The sequence below is a fragment of the Pelodiscus sinensis genome, chromosome 25 (genome assembly GCF_052426305.1).
Source record: "Pelodiscus sinensis isolate ZL-2025 chromosome 25, ASM5242630v1, whole genome shotgun sequence".
NCBI lineage: Eukaryota > Metazoa > Chordata > Testudines > Trionychidae > Pelodiscus > Pelodiscus sinensis.
The window spans coordinates 1,224,288-1,245,658 of NC_143076.1; the positions used below are offsets into that span (position 1 = coordinate 1,224,288).

Genomic DNA, 21,371 nt, shown 5'->3' on the forward strand with positions numbered 1-21,371 from the left:
TCCCAGCCAGAGCCTGCCTCTGGCACCCCAGCCCCTCCCTTCCCATGCTGAAAGAGCAAAGACTTGGCAGAATTCATGAATATAGAGGAGGCTATTTCCCCTGACTGGGAGCCCAACCCTGGCCGCAGCAGTGGAAGTGCTCAATCCTAGCCACTTGACAGACACAAACCTGCAGTGTTGGCTCAGCTACACTAGTCATCCCAGGTCGCTTTCTCTCCCTTTCAGGACGTGGGTCCGTTCTCGGAGAAGGCGCGTGATGCCAGCATAGATGCTCCCCAGCACTTCTCCCCTGGCTGCACCCTCAGGGCCGGAGATGTGGACCTGCCCCTCTGCATCATGGGGGATGCTGCCTGCCCTTTGCTCCTGGGCTGATGAAGCCCTAGACAGGACACGTTGCCTAAAGCCAGGAACGTATCCCAGGTGACAGCTCACATTTTCCTAGGTCCTCCTGGGACACAGAAGAGGCCTTCCCTGGCCACCCATGGAGCTGCTGGTTCAGGAAAAGGCTGATTGGGGAGGAACATTGGGAAGAAGGAAACCACAAGCCTGGAGTGGGTGCAGAGGCTGTTGTGACTGGCACTGACAAGGCAGGGCTCTGACTGCAATTGCTGGGACAGGAGAGCCAGCACCACATGCCCTTGTGATTCCCTGAGGGGGGTCAGGACCTAGAGAGCCTGAGGGTGCAACCTCTGCAGCTCCTGCGGCCATGGAGAGTGAGGGTCTGTGGGCAGCAGGTGCTTCTCACTTGTGGTTTCCTTCTTTCTAAAACTCCTCTCCAATCAGCCTTTTTCTGAACCAGCAGTTCCATGGGTGGCCAGGGAAGGCCTCTTCTGTGTCCCAGAAACACATAGGAAAATGTGATTAAAGGGTGTCAAAAGGCACCACTGGGAGTTGAACCCAGGATCTCCTGTTTACTAGACAGGTGCTTTAGCCAACTGAGCCATGGTGCCCTCCTCAGGAAGGCTGGTGAAACTGTTCTATTCCATGGTCCCAGACAACATCTTTGACTGCCAAAGTGCATCCAATCCCCATTTCCCTCCAGCCCTGGGGGTGTCTGGCTCCCTGGGCACAGAAAGCTACAGCTCAGTCGGCAGAGGCTCTAACATGCACATCTCCCCCAGCCGCTGGGGCTTTGCGGTTTGGCCTAGATGTGGGGAGGTAAAAGTACAACAAACATTAATCAGCTGGCTTATAAATCCCTTGGTCCTAGGGTTTGGGTTAGAGCCCCAAGGAGGGGGCCTGGCCTTCTTCAATTTGCTCCCTTCCTGAGGGCACAGAATTAACAAGAGAAGATTTCTTAACCCCACAGCAATCAGAGTTGGCCAAGGAGTTAGCAACAAATTTTTTGTCAACATTTAAGTAGAGGCAAGGAAACCCTCAGGGGTGTTTCTGTGTGTTTGTAGACCGAGGTTCATTCAAGTGTTTTTTTTTTTTTTGTGGACCTGCCCCGACCGCACCCCTAGAGACTCTGGAACAAAGAAGACACATGAGAAGAACCCAACTTTCTTCCTTTTGCTGTGACATGGATGGATCTAGCTCAGGTTTCACTCAAGGGGTCCGTCTGCATGTGAAGTACCTGTGTAGGGATAACATATAAATGTATTAAAAATGATTCCCCCAAGTGGAAGTGACTCCCCATAATTTGTTCCCCACAACTTAAAGTGTTTAGATTTATTATTATTATTATTATTATTATTATTTGTTAAGATTGTTAAATGTTTAGATTTATAATTATTGCCCCTCTAGAATATAATTTGTTAGGAATGTAATATTAGGTCATGTAACTTAAAACTGTTAAAAATATAATACCATGTAGCCAGAAACAGCTCTTCTCTCTGTGTCCCAGGGCACACTCAAACTTATTGTTAGACAATTGACGCCCATTCTCTTCAAAGCATTGTAAAGCAATTAACCCTAATCGCAAAGTGAAACATTGTAACTATAACAGTAACTAACTCAGCACTCAGAGAGAGAATGTTTTAAGAAATGCCACCCAGAAACCTGTGACTTTTTGTAACTACAACTCTTGTATATGTAAAGTTATTATTATACAAAATACTGTATGGGAAACATTAATTAGGGAATGTATGTAAGAGAGAGAGATTGCTTGGACGATGAATGAATGGTTTTGAGAGGTGCCAGCCTGAGAATGCAGCAACAAAGGGCTGAAGAAGGCGTCAGGTGCCAGGGCAACCAAAAGGTGTCAAGTGGAGAAAACCAAGTACTGGAGGCCCACCCTATGAGATCACTGATGAGCACCTGACAGCCACCCTGAACGTGATGCAGCAATTCCCATAGACTGGCATAGGAAGAAATTCCTATAAGAACTGGACTAAAAGACTATGGAGTCAGAGTCCAACGTTCTGCTGCCAGCCCACCAGGAGCTTCAGATGCGCATCTGATCAGGACTTCGCTCCCCACTACCCTCACTTGTGTACAGAATACCTGGCCAGTATTCTGTCACAAGCAACTTCCAGGCTGGTAACTATAACAACTACACAGAACCTGGATGAATGATTGAATGAATGTTTATATATATATATATATAAAAGGGTTAAGTAGTGATAGGAATAAGTAGTTAAACAACGTTGTTTGCTTCTATCTTTTCTTTATTCTTTATTATTATCTTTACAATAAATGTGGCTTTTTGCCTTATCCCCCTCATAAGATCCTGCTTGCTTTTATTGGTACAACACCTGTGACAGCACCTGTGCGCCTCTGCCCCTCATCAGCAATGCCATATACTTGGGGGAGCACGTGCCCCGAGACTTATAGAAGGGACAACCTGGACTAGCCACCCTTAGTCAGGCTCCCTTTGATAGCTCAGCTGGCAGAGCGTAGGACCGTAGTGTGTGTTTGACAAGTGATCCTTAGGTTGTTGGTTCAACTCCAGCTCAAAGGAATGATTGTTTTCCCTCCAGCCTGGCCTTAGCAGAAGGCAATCAAGGTGGTCACCTTGGGTCTATGTCTTCAGAGCTCTCCACTGCAATTGACAGAAAGCTTGTGGGTATGAGCTGCCAATCACATTTCTTGGGCTGCGCAGGTTCTGTCCACACACAAAAGTTCTTTTGGAACAATGGCCGTTATTCCACAACAACAATGCAAGAGTCTACACAGCAATTCCGTTATTATGAAATAATTCTAAAGAAACAGACAGCTTATTCCAACTTCTGCAAACCTCATTCTACGAAGAATAACTCCTGTTCCAAATTAGCTATTTTAAAAAAAGGCCTGTGTAGCTGCACCACCACTGCTAGTTTGAACTAGCCCCTCCCCATGGCATTCTGAGTTATTCTTCCTGGGGCTGTAAATCGAGGTAGCTCATCTACACAGGGGAGCCTGCCTCGGACTAGTCTGAGGTTTCCCTGCAGTGTAGACCTGCTAGTTTGAAATAAACTATTTTGGAATCACTATTCGAGACCAGTTTATTCCAAAATAAATGTGCCGTGTAGTCGTAGCCAGAGTGATGAAGCAGCAGGAGGGAAGCCAGGAGTCCAGAGGCCAGCCTGAAAACTCAGTATTCCATATGGCTACACACACAGATTTGTTGCTCAAAGCTGGAGCTGCTGTGGAAGGAGGTGGAGCTGCAGAAGCTGACGGGGGACAATCAGCGGGCGGATGGTTAATTTTATCTCCTCCCTGGGCTGATGTGGCAAGAACTGAAGAGAAGAAAATCCTCTTCCCTTCTCCTCAGAAGATAGAAAATGCAGCTTCTTCCCCCTCACTGGTTCTACTAAAGCTGGACCCCAGGACTAGACTTTTTCTTTCTAAAACCCTGATGAAAGCTGAGAGTGAATTGCTTGTAGACTTAGAATGTGAGTTAAAGAATGGGGCTTGAACACATGAACCTGAGATTAAAAGTCGCATGTTCGGCCAACAGAGCTAGTCAGACTTTATGATGCAGTGTTCCCCCATCACAGGACCATCTCTCCAGTGACAGGTAAAGAGGCCCGTTTCAGGATTTCTTTTAGCGCAGCAGCAAGGGGAGATGGAGGAAAATCGACCCTCTTTCCAAGCTTTGTTCTCATGGCACTAAGTGCGCTGCAGAGAAAGCCCTTGAGTGTTAAAGGGCATCGGGGAGCCCAGAGCAGAGGGATCCCCTCGACACACAAACACTGTCCCAGCCCCAAGACTCCCCCAATCCCGAATCCTGTGCCCTGACTTCTCTACCTTCCACATCCTCACCCTGTCTTGCACAAGAGAGCGTCCACACTGCCATGAGAGCTTTTGCGCACAAGCACAGTGCGCACGTGGAAGTGTGGACGTTTTCTTGCGCACGACTTTGTTGCACAAGAACCCTTGCGCAAGATGTACTTGCACAAGAAGCCACGAGTGTAGACATAGCCTTAGAGATATATCTAAAAGGAGATGTTAATACAAAGTTATATGAGAGTGATAATATTACAGGGAATTATCCACAGTTGTCTGTACATGCAAATATATATGCAAATATCTTCTTTCACACTAATGGGCATGAATACAAAGATTAAGGCAAGACTACACAACACACAGGCCCTATGTAAGTCAGTTCTGCTGATGTTAATAAAATGCAATATTTTCCCCATTTCCAACCATATGACAGCAGTTTTAATGAGCAAGGGCAATCCAGGAATTTAACTACTAAAACACATCTCAGCAGAAATTGCAGAAGAGGCTCTTGCGCAAGAAGGAGCTGTCTACGCTGCCCCTTCTTGCGCAAGAAAAACGCTTTTGTGCAATGCCGTTACATCTATTACTTTTCAGGAAGAACGGCATTGCACAAGAGGGTTTTTCTTGTGCCAGAAGGGGCAGTGTAGATGCTCCTTCTGGCACAAGAGACTCTTCTGAAAAAAATGGTGGCTCATTAGGTATGCAAATGAGGCTCAGCGATATTCCACGCTTAGCCTCATTTGCATATTACTCGCACAAGAAGCCGCGAGTGTAGACATAGCTCTAGGCAGGTTAGGCTGAGATGGGAGGAGGCACCGCTGGGGTTGAGGCTCCTCAGTGGTGCCTTGGCAGGGACCAGGGCATTGCAACCACATATGACAAGGCCAATGGCAGCACCTCCAGCCTCTGGGACGTCTGTAGCCTTTGCTGCAAGGGGACACAAAACCAGGTAAGGTTCCCCCCTGATGCTCAAATCCCCCAGCAGACCCAGCAGCCCCAGCTTGCTCCAACACCTTCCGTTCTCCCCACCCTCTCTCCTGGTCACACATGGCACTTCTTGGTGCATCTCAAGCCAGGCCCTGCAAGGAGCCACCGGGGCAGGAGCCAGCCCTTGGAGCTCGGCTTGCACCGGAACCGGCAGTTTCCCACCACGTCTCGCTTGAGAAGAGGCGACTTGTTCCCCTTCTTCTCACCTCACGTCTCCCTTGTCTCTGTTCCCTTCAAAGGTCTCCACTGCCTCAGGACCCGCCTCCTCAGGGCGCTGCCCCTCTGCCACTGGGCTGGGATTGGGAGACTCCACAGTCTCTGCACTTGGGCTGAGAAGTCTCACTGGGACTCGTCTGCTGATGGCGTTAGTCAGCCCGATGGCCAGCCGGATCCATTCCGTAGCGCTGCCCGAGAGGGAGCTTTCCCAATCTCCATTGGTATTTCCTGGGGCTTTGTGTAGGGGGATTGGGCTTGTCATCTTCTCTGCTGGAAATGCCTCTTCTTGGGAAAGCAGCTCCCAGGAGCTCATGGAACTTCTTCTTCTCAGCTTGGGAAAGGGACAAGCAAGGGGTGACGGGACAGGGGTTTATGTGATGATGACAGGGGTGCAGAATCTGGGAATGGAGGGATCACTCAATAACTGTCTGTCCTGAGGATTCCCTCGGGACAGTGAAATTGGCTGCTGTTGTGAGACAGGATCCTGGGCTAGTTGGACAACTGGCATGGCCCAGTCTGGCTGCTTTGATGTTCTATTTGGCTGTTAGTGTCCCCCTCTGGGCAAGGGAGAATGGACCCTTCCCCCCCCCCCCCCCACCCGCCATCCTGAAGTGGACAGAAAAGGGCCTGTGAAAGGCTAGTGTAGGTGAGCAAAGAGCTTTGCATTATGTGTCCCTGAGGGTCTAGTGGTTAGGCTCCAGCACTCTCACTGCTGTGGCCTGGTTTCAATTCCCAGTCAAGGAAACCAGCTGCAACTTTTGCAAAACACGTCCCTAGTCAATTTTCTTGCCACATTACAGCACCTGAGACCCAAGAGGTTAACTCAGGGCCCCTTTGCCACCTCTCCCTCACTGCTAAAAATGGGTCTAATGGCACCAGCAGCCTTTCAGAACAACCCCCCCACCCCTACCCCCACCCCCAAGTACCAGCCCTTCCCTCCTCCTCGGCTGGGCACTGTGTGGACTCAGGCCTCCCCGGTGCCAGCCTAAGGGCTCCGGAGAGAACAGGGCAGCTCCAGGGGCAGAGTCCTTTTTTCTGCAGTAGTTCAAAACCAGCCCCTTGGTTTGAACTAACATTACTCCTCATTTTTTGCCCTCTGTGCCTCCCCCCCCCCCCGAACACACCCAACACACTCCCTTCCCACTTTCTTCTCTCCGTTCCCCTGCTGGTAACTCAAACAGGACTTTGCCCTGTTGAAAGAACAAACTCTCTGGCTGTGTCTACATTGGCACCCTTTTCCGTAAAAGGGATGCTAATGAGACACTTCGGAATTGCAAATGCCGCGGGGGATTTAAATATCCCCCGCGGCATTTACATGAACATGGCTGCCGCTTTTTTCCGGCTCGGGGTTTAGCCAGAGAAAAGCGCCAGTCTAGACGGGATCTTGTGGAAAATAAACCCTTTTCCGGAAGATCCCTTATTCCTACTTTCAAGTAGGAATAAGTAAGGGCTAAGGCTGCCACCTTCCTCTGGTGGTCCCACTGCCTCATGTCAGGGGCCTCAGCAGCGCTGGGGGGTGGCTCCAGGGGGAGAAGCTGGTTCAGAGGAACTTGAGCTGCTGGGCCACTGAAGCAGGCCCCCAGCAGCAGCCTCTGTGCAGGGCTCACACGCTCCAGGCCTCCCGGTCATATTGAGTCTCCCTGTGTGGCTTGGGCTCCAGAGCCTGCCCCCCAGCTGGTGCCTTGAGGTAGCCACTGCAGCAGCAGGAATTTGGGCATCAGTTCCCCTGCTTTTGGGGACAGGAAGCCAGGCCAAGGCCCTTTTAGCCACTGGGGCTGTGCAGTGGCTAAGGCTGGGCCGTACCCAATCTCTGCCCTGCTTCCTGCAAAGCTTTCAGTCTTTTGCTTGTTTCTGCTTCCCTGTCCATAGCAGGCAGCTAAAGGAAGGGAAGTCACCAAACCAAACACCCCTGTGGCCAGCATGGGGCTTGAACCCATGACCTTGGTGTTATTAGCACCACGCTCTAACCAACTGAGCTAGCCGGCCTACAAAAGTACAGCTCACCAGTGGCCCTTTCAAGAAAGGCACCTGAGACCGCTGCTGGGCCTTCTCTGCAGCTGCCAATGGCTCTTCTCTGACAGGGTCACTAGTGACTCGCTGTGACATGGGCTGGCTAGTCCAGCTGGTTTGAGGGTTGGCCAAGGTGGCTGGCGGCCGGCAGACCCAGGGCAAAGAGGCAGCCGGAATCTCTTGCTGCCAGCATCTTGCCTCCCAGCTTCTTCCCTGCCAGCAGCAGCTGCAGCCCCTTTCGGCCCCTGGGTCAGCCCGGGAAGGGAGGCAGGAATTGAGCCTCAGATTGCAGGGTTCTGAGTCCTGAGCGCTGCTCTTAACACCAACCACCCCTCACTCAACTGGGCCAAATTGGTGCTCCAGTTCATGCCCACTGGGACCTGTTTTACTTGGTTTCCTTCCACCCAGAGCCCCCTTCTTCTCCTGGGCTGCGAGGAGCATCACTGGGATCCTCTCTCATATCCCAGCACAGGGCCATCTCTCCAGTGACAGTAGTTGGGGCTGGTTTCAGGATTTCTTTTAGCGCAGCAGCAAGTAAGAGGAGATGCAGGAAAATCAACCCCATTTGCAAGCTTTGTGTGACAGGAGGGGTGTGAGCTGGGGAGCCTGCCCTGCAGAAGGTGCGTTTAGTTGCACCCAGCGGCAGCAAGAATTCAGTCCCTCAGGCGAGTGTAGACACAGCCTGAGTGTTGCTCAGCACTAGTAGGAGACAGGGAGGGCACCTGCAGACTTTCAGAACAACCCCCAGCCCCAACCCCAAGAACCAGCCCTTCCCTCCACCCTCACTGGGATCTGCTGGACAGGTCCAGATGCAGGCATGGGCGAGCCCGGTAGCTGCCTAGGGTGCCAATCAATGTGGGGTGCCTGATGGCAGATGCATCCCTTACAGCTGCCATCAGGCATCGTGTGCCCAGCTCCCACAGCACCTTCTTACCCGCATCCCTGTGGTGCAGGCCAGCAATGCTCTCCCCCCACAGACGCAGGCCCCACACAGGCCAGGCCTGCTGCTGGGAACTGTCTGGATTCCAGCCCACCCCAGTGTCAGCCTAAGGATTGCTGGTCTATAAAAGCTGCCTTGGAAATGAGGAAGCAGTTAAAGTGACTCTGATGGGACTTGAACCCACAACCTTTGAGTATCTAGGTATGCTTACACCAGCTCGCTGCAGTTTCAAAGTCCAACATGCTTTCTGTAGCACTACAGAGCTTGGTGGGCTACTGGGATTGATATCTCCACTCTGCTTTGTAGCATGTAAATTGCTGGGGAAAAGAAAGGGGAAGCAGGTCTGTCTCTTTTAGGAGAGCAGGTAGACAGAGGGAGGGGGCCACTGAGCCCCCACCAGAGAAAATAAGAGAGAAGAACTGACCTGCACCTGGGGAATGTGCGTATTGATCCCACTGCATCTTGCATGCTAAGCAAGCACTCTACCTGCTGAGCTAATTCCCCTGCCTGTGAAAGATCTATCTGCCTCACCTACCTTGTTCCAGAGCTGCCCGAGGCTCCTTTCTGAAAGGGCCACTTGTGGGACTGGCACCCGTGGGCCGGCTAGCTGGGAGGTTTAGAACGTGGTGCTCGTATCACACAGATGCATCTTAAGAGAAAGCCCCTTGTTTCAAGCCATAACGGGCTCGCTATTCCGACGTCCCTGCAAACCTCATGGCGCGAGGAATGAGGGGCATTTCAGAAGAGCAATTTATTTGGAACTAAGTGCTGTGCAGCCAGCGCCAAATTACAAAATAAGCTATTTCAAAATTGACTCGAAATAAGCTTCACAATTGCATCGCTTATTCTGAGCTATGGGACGCAACCGTAGTGAGTTAGAGCCCAGCTCTGCCCCCAGCTCCCTGCTCCACCCACCCACGTACTGACTCCCTCGCTGCCATGGGGCTGTTTGCATTGGCCTCTTCTCTCGGCAACCAGGCTTCAGCCAAGACTGGGCCCTGCATTTCTCATCCCTTCAGAGACAGATGACTGTACATTATGAAATGTTGTTGTTGTTGTTGCCTTGGAAACTCCCCACAGACTTTCCCCTGGGGGCCCTGGCAGCCCGCTCACATTGCACAGCTCACTTCGAGGTGAGGGTGCTGTGTAGACACACCCAGCCTGTTGAGGACCAGCCTGCTGGGGGGAGGCTCTGGCCTCTTCCTTTCCGTGTCTCTCTCAGACTGTCTACACTGCAGGGCTACGTCTACACTGCAGGCTTTTTGTGCAAGAGCAGTTGTTCTTGCCCAAAATGTTGCAGTGTGTCTACACTGCAGGCACGTTTTTGCTCAAGTAAATTTATAGTTCAGCATCAGACAACAGGGCTTCTTGCGCAAGAGTTATTCCTCTCCCCACGCGAAATAAGCCCGCTTGCGCAATCACTCATCCGCAAGGAGGCACTGTGGAGAGGAAACAGGGGTCTCTTGCTCAAGAAAGCCCTATAGCTAAAATGCCCATCAGAGCTTTCTTGGCTGGAGAGCATCCACACTGCCATGGGCATGCTTGCAGAAAAGCACTTCTCTTGTGCAAAAGCACATGGCAGTGTGGACGCACTGTTACACAAGACCTTTTGCACAAAAATTCTTGCACAAAACAGTTCTTGCACAAGAAGTCTGCAGGGCAGATGTAGCCAGGGGGTGTTTGGGTTTGTTACCAGCACTGAGCTTTGTACAACAGCCCAGGGAACATTGTGAAAAGCCAAAACCTTCCAGCCCTGGGTGTCCCTGGCCAGTCAGCAAATGGCACAAAGGTTCCCTGAAGAACTGACTTCAGCTAATTTGAAACAAACCCCCGCACCTGAGAGGTGGTTAAGGCGATGGACTGTTCAAATCCCATTCTCACAATGTGCTTGCAGCCCTCTCTCTAGCCTCTCCCAGAAGTTCAGTGCCAGCCCCTCCTGTAACCCTGCCTGCCCCAGCCCCTCCCACTGCAGCCTGGGGAAAGGGGAAATCTCCACAGAGACACTCCCAGCTGGGACCCTCAATCCCTTCTGCCCTCAAGGGGAAACCTCACAAAGGAGATTCCAGGCAGCCAGGCCATGGGGGTCTCTGAGATGCCCCAGCCCTGCAGCCTGTCCCACCTGGCTGTTGCCATGGACCTCTGTGAGGTCACTGCCTCCCAGCCAATGAGCTGAGGTGCTACACAAGGCCCTTGTGATGTCACTCCTGCCCTTGGCCCTGGCATGTGTGAGCTGCTCTCCCTGCCCCCCTCACTCAGGGCTGGTTCTGGGGCTCACGCAGGGAACATCAGAGGCTGCTCAGGGGGCCACATTGCTAGGCCAGGGGCCCTCCTGTGGGGCTGTGAGTGTTGCTGTCCCTGCTGTACAGACAGGGCCATAGAGTCTCAGGAGGCTGCAGCGGTGGGAGACACTTCCCTGGTTTCGGGAGGGAGACGAGATGTCAAGGCCCATGACTCGGAGCCAGCTACAGATACCCATGGAAAGCTGATTTTCAGAGGGGTGTGATCAGCCCTTCCTGTGTATCTGGCTTCTTCAAAGGGGATTAATCAGGAGCTAAAAGTTAAAGAAGGAACATTTAGAAGGGTGAATTTCTTTCCCTGACAATGTTTTTTTTTTGCCCCAGTGGTTTAATGGACAAGGTACTGGCTTCCTAGGCCAGGGATTGTGGGTTCAAGTCCCACCTGGGATGACAGTTTCCTTTCACTGACAAGGAGTTTACATCCTTTTGCTCTCAGAAAGGATTCTCCACAGTTGTCTCCCTCCCAGCAGAAGTTGTTCAGACCCCTCACTAGCCAATGCTGGTGTTAGGTGCAGATGTGAGTGCTAAAAGCCCAGGTATTCAAAGTCAGAACAAAGGGACACATTTTGCTCTAGAAGGCCCAGGAGTGACAGTCAGTGGAAGGTGGCTGTAGTAGAGCAGGGTCTGTCTGGAGACAAAGCGGAGCCTGAGGATGAGAAGGCCCATGAGAGGCAGAGACTCCAGAGCAGTGGAGGGGGGGCTAGATATTTGGTCTGGCAAAGTGACAGAAAATCCCCAGGCCCTGAACATGGTGCGGGCGAGGCCCATGGGGCAGTTTGCCTGGTGGGGTGGAGAAGCTGGGGTGCTCTGGGAGTGGATAAGGTCCCTGGCTGTGCTGCGCCGCCTGCCGTGTGTGTGACTCAAACTGTCCTTCGTTCCCTTTTGTGTGTCTGTTACAGTTCCAGTGTCTTTCCTCAAGCACGTTCATCCGGCAAAGACCCCACCAAGGATCTTGTATCTTCCTTTGTGCATCTCAGCCGCAGACACTGCCAGGGCTGGAAGGAAATTGCTGCACTTTGGGAGTCAAAGGTGTTGTCTGGGACCATAGAGTAGAGCAATTACACTTATCACGCCAAGGAAGACAGCATGGCTTAGGTGGCTAAAGCACCTGCCTTGTAAACATGCAAACCAGGGTTCAATTCCCAGTGGTGCCTTTTTACAGCCTTTGCTCACATTTTCCTGTGTGTTTCTGGGACACAGAAGAGGCCTCTCCTGGCCACCCATGGAACTGCTGGTTCAGGAAAAGGCTGTAATAAGGCACCACTGGGAGTTGAACCCAGGTTTGTCTGGGGCTGCGGTTGCTGCTGACAGGGAAGGACCTGGGAGGCAAGGTGCTGACAGCAAGAGATTCCAGCTGCCTCTTTGCCCTGGGTCTCAGTGCACCATGCCAGCCGCCAGCCACCTTGACCAAACCACCTGGACGAGCCAGCCCACATCACAGTGAGTCGCTAGTGGCCCTATCAGAGAAGAGCCATTGGCAACTGCAGAGACAGGTTTCAGCTGCTGGAGGCGCCTTTCTGAAAGGGCCGTTTGTGAGCTGTGTTCTGGTTGGCTGGCTAGCTGAGTAGGTTAGCGCATGGTGCTGATAATGCCAAAGTCATGCATTCAAGCCCCATGCTGGCCACGGAGTTGTTTGCTGTTCTACCTCCTTTTAGCTGCCTGCTATGGACAGGGAAGCAGAAACAGGCAAAAGGAAGCAGGGCAGAGAGTTGGTAGGAGGAGGCTGCAATCTGCACAGACCCAGGGGCTAAAAGGCCCTTGGCCTGGCCTGCTTTCCCCAATAGCAGGGAAAACTCTTCTCTTCCCTCTATTGTGAGTCTACTCCTGGGCCTGCTGGCTCAGCTGTTTAGAGCTTGATGCTAATAATGCCCAGGTCACGGGTACAAGCCCCATGCAGACCCCACAACAGCCAAATTAGTTTTGTTTGGGCTGCAACCCCCAAAAAGTGGTGAGAGGGAGCCCTTGGCTGTGGGACCCACTTGTGCCTGTTGTTCAGGGTTAAATAAGATCTCCCCCAGGAGGTTGCCTGTTCCCTTCCCACCTTGCATTGGCTGGGAATCAAATCAAGCAAGGGGCAGCAAACACCAAGCACTGTCATTGTCTGGGCCACAGATAAAAACCCTCTTGGAGCTGTGATCCCAGAAGGAGTCTCTGCAGGCCCTGCAGTCCATGCGGAGGAATGCCGACATTTTTGGCCAAATGGCCAATGGTCTAGCAAAGAAAGGCCACCTCCCTCCTACCCCCACATCCTAGACCAAGTCAGAGCCAAGGTCAAGGAATTGCGGCAGGGGTATGTGAGGGAGGAACCGCATTACTGTGCATGCTCTCGGAGAGGATGAAGAGCGGTGAGAGGCAGCCCACAGCTGCAGGACCCATTTGTGCCTGTTTTTCAGGGTTCAAGTAAAACCTCAGTAAGAAGATTTGATGCCCCCTCTTTACATTGCATTGGCTGGGAATTGAACCCAGGTCAACTGCTTGGAAGGCAGCTATGCTCACCACTATACCACCAATGCCTGCTTGCAAAGCTGCTGGGAAAATTAATGAGGAAATTCCACATCTGCCATGAGGCTAGCCAGAGGCTAGAGGCCAGAGGGTGCCTGTGTGGTTTGGGTAAAGCAGAACTTCTTGGCTATTAGGCAAAGACCAGAAGTGGTGACGCTGGGGCAGTGGCTGCCCTGCGCTCTCCGTGGTGTGAGGAGCTGGGCAGGAGAGGAGTCCCAGAGGTTGTTGGGTGGGAGAGTAGAGTTTATCAGACTTTGGGCTAAGCTCTAGAGCAGCCAAGGGAGAGGTGGGGAAGTGACTTCTGGATACGCTGTGTGGCCCGGGGATGTGGACCAAGAGCCGTTCTTGTGTTTTTTGCCGTAAAGTGTTGTTTCTGGGTCCTTTGCCTAAGATCGAGCACGTCTGCCTTCCGGAGAGCCATGTCACAGGCACAAGCCCCCAGAGACCCCTTCAGGGACACATCACAGGACCAAGCAAGGGGCAGAAACACTGGGCACTGTCAGTGTCTGGGCCAGAGATAAAGACCCTCTTGGAGCTGTGATCCGAGGGGGAGTCTCTGCAGGCCCGGCAGTCCAGGTGGACGAATGCAGACATTTATAAACATAAAAACATAAGAACGGCCGTACTGGGTCAGATCTAAGGTCCGTCTAGCCCAGTGTCCTGTCTGCCGACAGTGGCCAGCACCAGGTGCCCCGGAGGGGGTGGACCGAAGACAATGATCAAGCGATTTGTCTCCTGCCATCAGTCTGCAGCCTCTGACAAACAGAGGCCAGGGACACCATTTTATCCCCTGGCTACTAGCCTTTTATGGACCTAACCTCCATGAAATTATCTAACATATGGCCCAATGGCTGATGGCCTTGCAGAGAAAGGCCACCTCCCCCCTCCTGCATCCTAGACCAAGTCAGACCCAAGGTCAACGAATTGTGGGAGGTGTGGAAGCAGGACTAAGGGAAAGGGGATTTGGGTGACCATTCAGGGTTTGTCAGTAGCAGAGCAAGAGTCTGGGTCACTCTGACTCCTGCTAACGCGCTGTGTTCGCCTTTCTGTCTCTCCCATATTGATAAGAGTGGAATGCTTACCTCAGTGAGAGCCTTGAGATAAGACAGTGTCCTATGGGAACTGAGTGGGCAGGGAAGTAATTGTTTAATTTAATATGTAATAGAAAGGTATATATATTGGCTTTTAATTGTTTTGTATTTGAAGATCCGCTTATGGATATCTTCCCTTGCAATATTGCTCGAATAAACTGCCTCTGGCAACTTGTTGCTTAAACACAACGGAGAGTGAAGGCTTGTTTTCTTCCACAGAGGGGTATGTGAGGGCCTGTGAGGGCAGGTCCCGCTCTGGGGAAGCACCGCAGCACTGTGCATACTGTGAGGAACTGGACCGAATCCCGGGGTGGCTGGCAGTGGTTACTAGATGGATCCATTTACATGTAGCTTCACTGAAACCCCCCTTGTTGGCCTGCGCCCAGGTCAGTCCGTGTCACTGGCTCAGGGGTTTCTCCCCCCAGCGCGCTGCAGAGAAAGCCCTTGTGTGTGAAAGGGCCTCAGGGAGCCCAGAAACCAAGTTAAAAATAAACTAAAAGGAAACATTTTTGCACCCAGTGGAACTCCTTGCCAGAGGATGTTGTGAAGGTGAAATCTACAAGAAGGTCCAAAACAGAACTGGAATATTTAATGCAGGAAAGGTCAAACAATGGCATTTAACCTGGATGGACAGGGCAGGTGTCCCTAGCTGGTGTATTCTAGAAGCTGGGAATGGGCGACAGGAGGGATCACTTAACAACTGTCTGTCCTGAGGATTCCCACTGGGCAATGAAATTGGCTGCTGTCATGAGACAGGATCCTGGGCTAGTTGGACAACTCACATGACTCAGTCTGGCTGTTTTGATGTTCTGTTTGGTTTCTGTTCTTGTCGCCTCTGGGCAAGGGAGAATGGACCTGCCCCCCATCCTGAAGTGGACAGAAAATGGCCTGTGAAAGGCTAGTGTAGGTGAGCAAAGAGGTATGTTTCATGTGTCCCTGATGGTCTAGTGGTTAGGATCCAGCACTCTCACTGCTGTGGCCTGGGTTCGATTCCCAGTCAGGGAAACCAGCCTGCAGTGTCATGTGACAGCTGCCTAGTCTCTTTTCTCACCTATGTGACAGCAGCTGTGACCCAAGAGGTTACATCAGGCTCCTTCCCACCTCCCTGGCACTGCTAAGACAACAGTTGCCATTTTCAGAAGGGGCAGAGCTGGGTGACTCAAACTGCCCCTCCCCTCTGCTGTGTGGGCAGCCCTGCAGGAAGCTCTGTGGCACACACAGCACTAGCCCAGCGCAGTGTCAGGTCGGCACAAGATCCATTGGTTCAGTTTGGTTGTTGAAGGAGACAACCCAGAACTGGCTCCAGCCGCCACTCAGTAACCTGGGGAAATGACCCACCAGGCCTGGGCCCCTCGGAGAGGCAACGATTCCCCACTGGCCAGGGCAGAGCCTCCCTCTCACACAGTCATGGAGCCTTCTCCCCCTGTTCCTGCCTCCCCCTTCACTCAGCTCTCACTGCTCGGTGCTGCCAGGGAGGGGCCTCACTGCTAGTCAGTGTTTCTGTTCCAGGAGCAGGTGAGTTTTGTCTTGTGCACCAATATTGAGGTCGTGTGTCTCTGTTTGGGGGTGAGCCCCCGCAGCACCTGCCAGTTACTAACAAATATCTTAGCTACACGTTATGGGAGAAAGACACTAACCCAAGGGATAATTAACACTGGGCTGCGGCTAGTCTCTGGCTCCCGCAGGGCCACTAGGGAACAGATGGGGGACAAGGCATAAGGCAGATCCAAGGGGCTGGCTAAATCCAGTGTGAGAAGCAAATGGAAAAAGACCCAGCAGCAGGTGAGAGAAAAGCATGAAAACATCAGGATCAGGACCAGAACAGTTCGGCTATGTCTACATTGGCAAGATTTTGCGCAAAATCTTGCCGCCTGTCTACACTGGCTGCGAGTATTTGCGTCAGAACACTGAGTTTGTAACGTACAATATCAGTGGTTCTTGCGCAAACACTCTGACGCGCCCACTCACGGATAAGCCCTCTTGTCAAGTATTCTTGCACAAGGGGGCCAGTGTAGACAGCAACGTTTATTTCTTGCTCAACAAAGCCCGATGCCTAAAATGGCCATTGAACCTTTCCTAAACAAGAGAGCATCTACACTGGCACGAATGCTTTTGCACAAAAGCACATGCCAGTGTAGATGCTCTCCTGTACAAATGCTTTAATGCAAAAACTCTTGCATTAAAAGTATTTGCACAAAGTCATACCAGTGTAGATGTAGCCTACAAGTAAATCCAGGAATTAAACAAAAACCAAGACAAAAGAATAAAGTGAAATCCCCATTCCTCTCAAATGCAAAACTAATTTTAAATTTTTTGATAGTAGCTAACCACTCAGCCTGTACTCTCTTCCTCCAGCTTCCCAACAGAAAAGAAAGAACAATCATCAACAACAGACAGCAATTACATTAAAGCAACACTGTCTGCTTGCTTCATGCTCAGAAGAAAACACTGTCATTCATCCTCATGGCTAGCGAGACCAACCACTTTCAGCTGCATTTCTCTAGTTACCAACTATAGAAATGATCCCTGAAAGTACAGTCCTACTAGCACCCATGTCCCTACACACCCACACTTGTGTGCATTCACTTTCTCCTCATGAGGAATGTTTTCTCACAACACTTAGAAAACTAAAAAACAGAAATAATCTCAGCAAAGTGCTTGTCCCATTCAAACACACTCCACCAGGTTTAGAAATCTGCATATTAGAATATGCTCCATGTCCCTGTTTACAGAAACACGCCTCCTGATTAGCATGTGGAGCACCTGGCAGCCAATCAAAATCTCCTGGGCTACGTCTACACTGGCACCCTTTTCCGGAACAGGGATGCAGATGAGCCAAGTCAGAATTGCAAATGCAGCGGGGATTTAAATTTTCCCCGCTGCATTTGTATGAACATGGCTGCAGCTTTCCTCCGGCTCGGAGCTTTGCCGGAAAAAAGCGCCAGTCTAGACGGGATCTTTCGGAAAATAAAGCCTTTTCCAGAAGATCCCTTATTCCTCTTAAAATCAGGAAAATTTAAATCCCCGCTGCATTTGCAATTCTGACTTGGCTAATCTGCATCTCTTTTCCGGAAAAGGGTGCCAGAGTAGACACAGCCCTGCTGTTTCTTCCTGAACCTGCAGTTCCTGGGGCTCCTCTAAGTCAGTGGTAACAAACGGCCAGTCCGCAGACCAGCAAGGGGCCAAGAACCCCTGCCTGCCGGGCAGAGGTGGAAAGTAATAAAGTAGAAATACTTGATCACACTGCTCAAGACCTTTTTTGGGTGTTTGTACTTTACTCAAGTCATTTATTTTAGTCACACTTTGATTTTTATTCAAGTTATTTTATTTTTTTAGACAATATTGTACTTTTTACTCCACTCCCATTTCCAGAGGCGCTGGGTTACTCACGACTCGCATCGTTCTGCTTTGCTAAAGCCCAGCTGCATGTGCAAGCACCAGTCATCCAAGAAACAGCCAATCCACAAGCACAATGCCCCTGCCAAGGAAGAAGCCTTTTAATAGCTGCTCCAACACCTTGTCATTCAAACCCAGTATCCCTGCAGGCCCTGCCAGCCTGAGACCTGAGCGAGCAGGGCGGCTGCCCAGGGCTCCGTGCTGAGGGGGTGATATGAGCAGTCTCATGTGACCTTACCTGGGGCCAGGCAGCTAAACAGGAGGGAACCCAGCAGCCGGAGTCAGGGGGGACAGAGGCACTTACTTGTGTCGGGTGAATCCTCTGCTCTGGGGGGAGCAGCAGCAGGGTGGGTGGCTGCCGGGGGCAGGGGCTCCCCATTCCCCCTGGGACAGAGGCCCCTGTAGAAGCCCTGTGGGGGGAAGTGGGGCAGGCTGTGCTGGAAGAGGCTGGGGGTGGGTGGCTGAGGGCGGTGGGGATTGAAGAAGCGTCTGTGTGGGCACTTGGGCAGCCAGCTCGTCAGTGAGCAGCAGAGCACACGGGCCCGTCCCCCCCAGCTGAACCCCCCAGCTGCTCTCCCAGGGCTGTGGCCGACCAGCCTGCACTGCTGCCAGCCCGGGCTCAGCTCTGCAGCGACCTGCCCAGTCGCCTCCCTGCCAGGGGCTGCAGACGTGTCTGCTGGGGTAGAGGGGAGGGACGTGTCTGCCCAGCCAATGTGAGGGGTGCGCCTTTGGGACAGAGAATTTCTGTCCCTTCTCTTTATTTCTTGTCTGGCCCCAGTGGCCTAATGGACGAGGCATTGGCCTCCGAAGCCAGGGGTTGTGGGTTCAAGTCCCACCTGGGGTATAGAACAATGATCTTCTGAGTGTTGATTGGGAAGTACAGGCTTGCTTTTTCCCCATGGGAACTGAGAGATGGTTTCCCAAGAAGTGCCACATCCCATAGGATAGCAGCTGTCTAGTCCCACCAGCTCCAGGAGTGACTCAGACAGAGGGAGGTGGCTGGAGCAGAGCAGGGTCTGTCTGGTGACAGGGCAGAGCCTGAGGAGGGGCAGCTCTGGCAGAGGCTCAGTAGGAGCAAGGGGAGAGCTACTTTGGCCTGGCCCTTTTCCAAAGCCCTTGAGCATGGGGCTGGCATTGGGGGAAAGTTCCCTCAGTGATGGGATGGGGGGCTGGCTGGGCTAGGAAGGCGCCATTCTCCCTGCTCTTGCCCCCAGACGACATGGCTGCCAGGCCTGGGTGCGGGCAGACTGGCAGTTGCTGCAGCAGCACAGGGGCAGGAAGCCCCACTGATGTGGGGGGAGTCAGCCCCACCAGCAGGCACAAGGCTGGGCCAGCATATGGGGGGAGGTGTTCGACTGCGTTTCCCTGCTGACATGGAGCTGGGTTGCCAGGTGTCTGGTTTTGAACCAGACAGTCCAGTATTTGAGCTTTCTGATCAGGAAACAAACTGAGAAAATAGAAATAGAAATGACCGGTATTTTCTAAATAACAATAATGTCGATTGTGATGTCATGTCAAGTGTCTCTGGTATTTTTGTAGAAACCATCTGGCAACCCTACATGGAGCCCAGGTGACAGGACACCTCCTAGTACTCACTACTGCTAGCAACACCCTCACACACTCCTCCGCCATGGGGCAGGCAGGAGGGGATTGTTCCCCCCAACTGACAGAGGGAGGGACAAAGGCTGAGAAAGGCAAAGGGCCTTGTCTGACCTCACGCAGCCAGTCTGGGGCAGCGCTGGGCACAGGACCTAGATGCTGAAAGTCCCCCTCAGTTTGGAGTTTCCCACCCTGACTGATCAGAATAACGTGACCTCCAGTGAGATACAGCCCCACAGCCCGGCCTAGGGATGGCTCAGCCAGTGGGTTAGAAGCACCGGGACACAGAGAGACTCAGGAGCTGCTCAGAGACAAGCACTGTCGAGAAGCAGAACAATTCCCCGAGCAGACGATTGGTTCTGGCTCATTTGCTGGGAATTAAGGAGAACAAGGAAGTCCTGAGTCACCTCCCTGTGACTTCCTCCCAGCTCAGCCAATCAGAACAGACTAGAACTGGAAGGCTGTGTCCACACTGATGGGCTGTGTCTACACTGGCGGGTTATTGTGCAAGAAGGGCCGTTCTTCTGCAGAGCATCCACACTGCCCACTCGCTCTTGTGCAAGAAGTTTTACAGTAAAGTGTGGTAAGAGAGGGCTTCTTGCGCAAGAGCTACGCTCTTTTCTAACAGGTGTAAGTCCTCTTGCGCAAGAGGGCAGTGTGGATGCGGGACAAGGGTTTCTTGTGCAAGAAAGCCCTATAGCTAAAATGGCCATCAGAGCTTTCTTGCACAGGAGAGTATAGATCCTCTTGCACAAAAGCACATCTCACACATGCCACCAGACGTAGCCAAAGGGACCTTCAGAGATGAAGTCCAGTCCATAGCAGGGCAAATCACCGTCCAGATGGATGTCTGTCCAAAACAGGGAACTACCAGGAGTGGGGTTTGAACCCACACAGACAAACATCTATTGGATCTTAAGTCCAACGCCTTAACCACTCGGCCATCCTGGTGATAAAAGAAAGGCTAGACGTGTGCAAGTTCTCTCCCCAAATACCCCAGGGGCTCACTCTCAGAGCATCTTCCCGGCCCATCCCTGTGCCAGGGCTTCCCACCGAAAGGGTGAAAGAGCCGTCCCCTCCCCCCCAGTGAGGAGGGAAGCAGGGAAAAGGGAAACCAAACAAGACAAAACCCAACGTCCCCAGGGATTCCGAGGGACAAAGGCCTGGTGGGGAAAATACCCCCCCACCTTCACCTAGGCTATGTCTACACTCCCATGCAAATGAGCCTAAGTTTAGAATATAATGGAGCCTCATTTGCATACCTAATGAGCTGCCGTTTTTGTAGAAGAGGTTCTTGCACCAGAGAGAGCTGTCTACACTGCCCCTTCTTGTGCAAGAAATCCCCTCGTTTGCAATGCCGCTATTCCTGAAAATAATCGTCGTAGCGGCATTGCACGAGAGGGTTTTTCTTGGGCAAGAAGGGGCAGTGTAGACAGCTCCCTCTGGAGCAAGAGCATCTTCTGCAAAAAAGGTCGCTCATTAGGTATGCAAATGAGGCTCGGCGATATTCGACGCTTAGCCTCATTTGCATTTTTCTCATGCAAGAATCTGAGAGTGTAGACAGAGCCCTAGTGTTTTCCCTGCCTTGCATTTGGCCACCCCCATGGATCAGGCCAGTGTTTCCAAATCTTTTTTTTTATACCATGGATGGCCAAACCCATTCACAAATTTTTGAACGACCGGTAACATTATATTTACATATCTGCATATCCATTATGCAAATAACAAATCTGCAAAAGGAAATAAACTGTTGCCGGTCCCTACAGATCAGTGTTTGCAGGTATCTACACTTAAAAAAATTCACAGAAGAAATTCCCCTCAGGCTGCTGGAGGGGGCAGCTCCTCCCCCGGGGGGACTGGAGCCTGCAGAGGGAGGGGCGCAGGGAGAGGCACCCACAGAGGCAGGGGGCATTTGGGACACCCTGGTTATAAACTTCAGAAATTTTGTCAGGGGCAGAGGAGTTGGTGCCCCCAAGTGCCACCACCAGGCACCTCTGCCCCCCCTCCTGCCCCACGGGGGTGGGGGAGCTGCCATGGTATCTCCCCCCTTCCTTCTGTACAAGCCCTGCCCTGTGTCTCCCCCTTCCCCAGCCAGGCTGCTCTTGCTCCCCCAGTCTCCTCCCAACCTCCCCTGCCCCCTTTCCCTTCCTGTGACCCCTCCAAGTTTCCCTCCATTGCACCCCT

General features: G+C 52.1%; 1 protein-coding gene and 7 non-coding genes across 8 annotated transcripts in view; 2 read left to right on the forward strand and 6 right to left on the reverse strand.

The window, feature by feature from the left end:
- Positions 1 to 21,371, reverse strand: part of LOC142824458 (uncharacterized) — a 376,972-nt gene that overhangs the window by 190,478 nt on the left and 165,123 nt on the right.
- On the reverse strand, positions 877 to 950 carry TRNAT-AGU (transfer RNA threonine (anticodon AGU)). The gene has a single exon. It is a non-coding gene; the product is annotated as a tRNA-Thr (tRNA).
- Positions 7,265 to 7,338, reverse strand: TRNAI-AAU (transfer RNA isoleucine (anticodon AAU)). The gene has a single exon. It is a non-coding gene; the product is annotated as a tRNA-Ile (tRNA).
- TRNAG-UCC (transfer RNA glycine (anticodon UCC)) lies at positions 13,041 to 13,112 on the reverse strand. The gene has a single exon. It is a non-coding gene; the product is annotated as a tRNA-Gly (tRNA).
- TRNAE-CUC (transfer RNA glutamic acid (anticodon CUC)) lies at positions 15,126 to 15,197 on the forward strand. The gene has a single exon. It is a non-coding gene; the product is annotated as a tRNA-Glu (tRNA).
- On the reverse strand, positions 16,519 to 16,734 carry LOC142824519 (small nucleolar RNA U3). The gene has a single exon (XR_016347866.1). It is a non-coding gene; the product is annotated as a small nucleolar RNA U3 (small nucleolar RNA).
- TRNAR-CCG (transfer RNA arginine (anticodon CCG)) lies at positions 18,360 to 18,432 on the forward strand. Its single transcript has one exon. It is a non-coding gene; the product is annotated as a tRNA-Arg (tRNA).
- On the reverse strand, positions 20,056 to 20,138 carry TRNAF-AAA (transfer RNA phenylalanine (anticodon AAA)). The gene has a single exon. It is a non-coding gene; the product is annotated as a tRNA-Leu (tRNA).